We start from the raw sequence: 6,397 nt of genomic DNA on the forward strand, positions 1-6,397 counted from the left end.
TTTTTAAAGCTTTGGAAGGTCTCACTTTACACAATAAGGAAGGAAAATATATGGCCATCCTAGGAAGACTATACTGCATATGAATCTGTTCACCAATGTAACAGAGGACAGCTTTTCTTCTTTTGATTCCTTATAGTTATGAATACTCAAAAATTAATTGCTTACAGGCTTAAAGTTAAGTGTATGCTAAGTGCTTTGCCTGACTGCTGCTTTTCTTAAGTGCTTTCCTCCATTCTCAGTAGAATATGTGCTCAAATACTCATCTGTCTTCCCCATGATTTTGGCATCTATGTCTACATGGCTCTAGAGGGTGATGGACTGAGCAGCCCACACATCTCCGGATTACTTGGCTGCTGTAGTGACCACTGGCCGGTCGCTTCTGTTGGCAAGTCATCATGCGGCTGTGTTTGGACATGTATTCCAACATCCCCTGGAGCATATGTGTGTGTTGTACCACTGATCATGTCAAAGAGAGTAGGAGCAAGGGTGGCTGGCACAGCCCTTCTCAGTGGGGGTCCTGAGACTGCCATTAAAAGACAGTGGAGATGTAGTCCAAGACACGCAGATTTTTATTCAAAACTTGTTTGAGCTGGGAGACAAGAATTAACCGTGACCTTCTGAGCATTTTAGAGTATTGAATGAGCTCCACTTGTCAAAAACAAAGACTTAAGGACAGCACTAACATGTTTTATACATTTTTCACATTATTCCACAGTAATGAGGACTATAAACATCCTTTTTTCAGAACTGATATATGAGATTTTTGGAACATGAATCTTTGGTAAATTTGGTAAGGAAGTTGCCTGGAGACTGAATTTGGCCAGTGAGTGTATTTGCAGGCTTGTGGACCACAACGGGACGCATCTGCAAATGCTACAAGGGAAAACCAACGAATTTTGCACACTTCTGTCCTGGGAGCCTGCTTTCAGCCCTGTCCATCGATCAGCACATGCTTGAATGCTTCCTGTAACTGGGTTCCAAAGCAACACAAACCATTTATTCTGAGGGAGGAAAGAAACTCCTGAGACCTCTGCAGCCTGAATTTTGAGCATCAAATGCTAACATCATTAATTGCTTCCAACCGAGTTAGCAAAGGCAGAATGATGCAGATCTCTGTGCATGAGCAGCTCACATTGAACTCATTTAGGAATGCTGGGGCAAGTCTACTTGGAAGGCCAGTAGTGTTCACTAGGCAAGTTAGTCTCCGCCAATTATTCCCTGTGCTGTGATTCAGAACACAGTTCTTATGTTACAGATTTCATGATCACAGCCCATGCTCAAAAGGGCTTAGAAATGCAAGGCACTGCTTACAGGCTCTGGCTCTGTGTGGGATTTCGATATGTGAAGGATGCCTATTTTCATTGGAAGAGACTTGCCAGCAACAACAGAAAAATTTTGGCCCCATTAATTTTGTTTGTGAAAAGAAAATTTTAAATCTATTCCTTGACTTGGAAAATGACCGAGAATGAGTTTGTCATTCATCTTGCCATTTGAGGAGACATATTAATGAACCCTAGTAATACATTAGTCCAATTGTGTCTTTTCTCCTATTGAAAAAACAAAAGACATAGAAAGAGGTTAAAAATGTTGTCTGCCCATTGAGCTGGTGCCCACATTTCTGGAGTTATGAGGTGCATACATTATGGGTCTGGAGGCATGCAGAATTTTGGGTGCATTTCAATGCCTTCCACTCACTTTGCCATTGAGATATTTGCTGACAACCTAAAAGGGTGGAGGCACCTCTGCAGTTCTCTCTGGGGACTCTTATGGTTTATTTTGTGTTTGTTTTGTATTCCAGGCTCACAGCTGTAATTTTTCTACTGCCCTTTTGATATTATTACTAGCTGTGAGTTAATTTCCTTACCCAAACTGGCTATGGCCTGTTTGTAGCCATCCCTTATCCTCACCACATTTCATGCCTGAAGAGGCATCCCACAGCTGGTGTCTCTGTGTCTCCTGAGTGGAAAAGGGAGAACACTCACTCAGCAACCCCATTTCCCCCCTGTCACTGGCAAGTGTCCTCTCTGGCCCCCGCAGCACTGTGCAGCCCCAGGGCCATGGAGGTGGGCACTAGAGGTATAACAACATCCTTGTGAGGCAGGCAGGACCACCACCAGGTGTCACAGGGAGACTGACTATAGCCACTAGTTGTGTATCAAGCGACTCTTGTTTCCCTCAGGCCAGACCTACAACTCATAGCCCACTGCTGGTGCAGGGAGCTGCTGGCCTCTGCCCAAGCCTGTCTTTCAGGAGCAGCTCACAGAGTGAGGCCGGCTGGCAAGGAGTCTCTTGCAAGAGACTGTGTAACTTCAAACTTTTCCCACTCTTTTCAAGCCCCAAGGTCTTACGTGAGCCCCCTGCACACCACTCATGCACCAGGGCCAGCACAAAGAGGAGCTGGGTTTGGCTCCAGCCAGGGCCACAGCTGAAGCAGCTGCACTCTGGCCTGCACCCAGCTGGCATGGAGCTGCTCCCTGAGTGTCCATAAACACAGATGCTTGCTCAAAAACAGTGTGCAGGCACAGTCAGACAGCTCTCTTACCTGGGCTGGTAGGAATGCCCATGACGATGTAGTTCACTAACTCAGGCTCCCGTGTTGCTTGCCATTTGGATTCTTGCCACAGCATCTGAATTGCCCAAAGCTGTCACTCAGAAGATACACCAAAAAAACCAGAAATCGTGAAATTAGTTTAAGTAGGAGATTTTTAACAGATCAATCAAGGCCTTCACTGTTGTTTTATTTCTCTGTCTTCTGAGACATTAGGATGTATGTGCTTCACATTCTGAGTCCTTCCTCTACTGTCCTTGCTTTTTAAAATAAAGCATAAGGTTCTCATTCAAATACTTTTCTTTGCAGGTCTAAGAAAAAAAATTGATATTTGGTGAGATTTATATTAAAATCAATGTTGGTAGCATTGTCTCATTTGTTGAGTTTTTCCATGACAGAGAGTAACTTTGCTACTAATCCAGAATATGGACCAATATGTAGTTTATTCACAGAATCACAGCCTGCTCACCAGCTGCCCTGTATTCCAAGGGTTTATTATATTATTATATAAATTCCCTTGGCTCTCATATGGGTGAGGAAAACAAGCCTTTTCTTCATGGGTGCACAACTTATTTGAGCAGATAAGCCACTAAGACCCATTAACATCAGGTAAAATCCTGTCATAACCCCACCAAGCCTCTTCTACCATCCTCACATCCCATTCCCAGTTGAAGAAAAGCTGTCAGCACCAGAGTTCTTCTGCACAGAACTGAGTTCTCAGAAGAGATGATATGTGATGGTATCACATCCTATACAGAAGACAGAATTCAATGCTGAATATTCGCTGTCAGCAACATTACTTTTGAACTTTCTGTGAGGGGGGAATTCTTTGAATTCCCCAGACTTTTCTAAGAGAAAGAGAAATTATTGTGGTGTAAAATTTCCATATTTTAATGGCGTCCATTTTATGTTCAGGCCCAGGACTTAGAATAATCAAGTTAGTTTCATTTCTGTTTATTGCTCATTTCTACTCAATTTCCTCTCCTGCCTTTCCCACAGTAACTCAGTGTGGCAGGGCTCACTCCAGCTGTAGATTCTAGAGGAAAAAGATTAAATCAAGTTAAAATTTGCTTCACTAGAGATATACTCACAGTTCATACAACTCATTTATTGATCCCCTTTTCAAAAAGCTTCACCTGTGACCTAACTGAACTAGACTACAAGCTTTTGATGATTTGGATTTTCCCAGTTATTGCTTACTGTCTGTTTCTAATTCATATACATGTTTCTGATCTATGACAACTGGCTGGTTTATTTTTAATATCATTGTTGCACATGAGCAATAAAGGGTGACACTTCTTCAGAAACCCACAGACTAGCAAAAAGCTTCTTCAGTTACAAAGGAAAAGAGTAGAGAAACCATCAAATATTGGTGAGAAGTTTCAAAGAGAAGAAAAGAATCCTCACATGGTTCGTAACCCACATCCAAATATTTTTTAGCCACTCAAAAGTTTGTTGCACTTGCCAGCCAAGTGCTACACAGCAAATTCCAGCCCCACTGGTGCTATCAGAACTGCTCCAGCACTCTGAAGTTAACCTAAAAGTGGCTTATGTAGCTGATAGCCACCTAATGATGGCATGGCTGGCTGAGAAGATGAGGGGAGAGCAGTGGATGTTGTCTACCCTGACTTCAGCAAGGCTTTTGGTACTGTCTCTCATAACATCCTCTTAGGCAGGCTCAGGAAGTGTGGGTTAGATGAGCAGGAAGAGAGGTGGATGAACGGCAGAGCTCAGAGGGTTGCAATCAGCTCACAGAGTCTGGTTGGAGGCCTGTAGCTCGTGATGTTCCCTGGGGTCAGTACTGGGTCCAGTCTGTTCAACTGATTCACCAGTGACCTGGATGAAGGAACAGAGTGTACCCTCAGCAAGTTTGCTGGTGTTACAAAACTGGGAGGAGTGGCTGATACCCCAGAGTGTTGTGCTGCTGTTCAGCAAGACCTGGACAGCTGGAGAGATGGGCAGAGCAGAACATTTTGAAGTTCAACAAAGGCAAGTGCAGGGTCTTGCACCTGGGAAAAGATAGTAGATGTGAAAGAATAACCCCGTGCACCAGTACAGGCTGGGGGCTGACCTGCCGGGAAGCAGCTCTGCGGAGAAGAACCTGGGGGTCCTTGTGGACAGCAAGATGTCCATGAACCAGCAGTGTGCCCTGGTGGCCACCCTGGGGTGATAGGAAGAGTGTGGCCAGTAGGTCAAGGGAGGTGATCCTGCTTGTCTGCCCTGGTGAGGCCACATCTGGAGTACTGTGTTCAGTTCTGAACTCTTCGGTTCAAGAAAAACAAGGAACTACTGGAGCAGGTCCAGTGAAGGGCTGTGAAGATGATGAGAGGACTGGAGCATCTCTTTTGTGAGGAGAGGCTGAGGGAGCTAGGCCTGGTTAGTCTGGAGTAGAGATGACTGGGAAGGGATCTGTATTGTGTCTGGCTGAGCTCGAGTTCATTTCCCCAGAGCAGCCCTCACAGTGCTGTGCAGTTAGAAGGGTGTCAATAACACACCAGTGTTTTGGTTACCTCTGAGCACAGCGTGAGCACTGTAACATTCCTTCCTCAGTCGAGGGCAAGATCCTGGGAGGGGACCCAGGTAGGCCACCTGACCCAAACTGACGAAGGGGATATTCCATACCCTATGACGTCAGCTCAGATGTAAAAGCTAAGGCAAGGAGCAGGAAGGCTCCATTCATTGTCTCCAGTGGCTGCCTGCTGAGGATCCATTAGGTGTGCCGAAGCCCTGCTGCTCGGGAGTGGTCGACCATCTCTGCTCATGGGAAGTAGGGAATAAACCCTGCTATCTTTCACTTTGCTTTTGCATGTACAAGCTTCTGCTTTGCTTTCACTTTAACTAAACTGCCTTATTCCAACCCACAAGTTGTTTTTCCACCTTACTGTCTCCCCTGTCTGGCTGGGAAGGGGAGTGATAGAGTGGCTGAGTGGGCACCTGGCATCCAGCCAAGGTCAACTCACCACAGGGTCTTATCAATGCATACAAATATTTTAAAGGTGGGTATTAAGAGAATGAGAACAGACTCTTTTTTAGTGGCCAGCAACAGGATAAGGGGCAATGGGCACAACCTGAAACACAGGATGTTCCATCTAAATATGAGGCAAAATTTCATTACTGTAAGGGTGATAGAGAGCTCGGGGAACAGGCTGCCCAGAGAGATTGTGGAGTTGCCTTCTCTGAAGATATTCAAAACCCATCTGGAGGCAACCCTGTGCAGCCTGCTTCAGGTGAATCTGCTTTAGAAGGGAGGTTGGACTAGGTGTTCTCCAGGTGTTCTCTTTCAACCCCATCCATTCAGTGATTCTGTGATTGTAGAGGAATAGAGAAGGTCATGTGGAGGGCTACCATAACCTGCCTAAGTCCCCCTGTCTCTTCGGGAAGTAGAGGGCACTTCACAGGGGAGACTCATATTGACTTTCACAAAAGGCAACTGCAGATGAGAATGTACCATGCTGGGCCTAAGCAGGCACTCCAGGGGACAACACAAATCTGGCCAAACCCCCTGTTTTGTGTCTTCTTCTTAAACTGAAATGAACGTAAATAAAAAGCCTCCTCCCCAGTGGCACCGTCTCTGCAGCCTGCTGAAGTGGAATGAGACAAGCAAGCAGGAGCATGATGGGGGATGCAGCTACTCTGGGATGGGCCATGGAGGGGGAAGCTGAGCTCTCAGCAGGTTCTGGGAGCTGCTGCTGGCCATGAGCTCATGGCTGGGACCACACTCCCAAGACACACACTGAACAGTTACTCTCCCTACAGAGAGAGGGGATGTTAAATTTTAAATTTCTGGATCAGATCAAGGTTTATTCAGCAAGTTCACAACTACATGTGGGTAAAGAGCAGTTCTTTTCC

The 6,397-nt window shown here is 45.6% G+C and overlaps 1 long non-coding RNA gene across 1 annotated transcript; it reads right to left on the minus strand.

Annotated features, from left to right (window-relative positions):
- Positions 1-551: 551 nt before the first annotated feature.
- LOC127470107 (uncharacterized) lies at positions 552-5,158 on the minus strand. The gene is made up of 3 exons (XR_007904170.1): positions 5,059-5,158; positions 2,543-2,642; positions 552-589 (listed from the first exon to the last, which is right to left on the minus strand). It is a non-coding gene; the product is annotated as an uncharacterized LOC127470107 (long non-coding RNA).
- Between the last annotated feature and the right edge of the window lie 1,239 nt (positions 5,159-6,397).

This window comes from Manacus candei, unplaced genomic scaffold, assembly GCF_025592945.1.
Source record: "Manacus candei isolate 608988 ecotype Guabito, Panama unplaced genomic scaffold, ASM2559294v1 h1tg000019l, whole genome shotgun sequence".
Lineage (NCBI taxonomy): Eukaryota > Metazoa > Chordata > Aves > Passeriformes > Pipridae > Manacus > Manacus candei.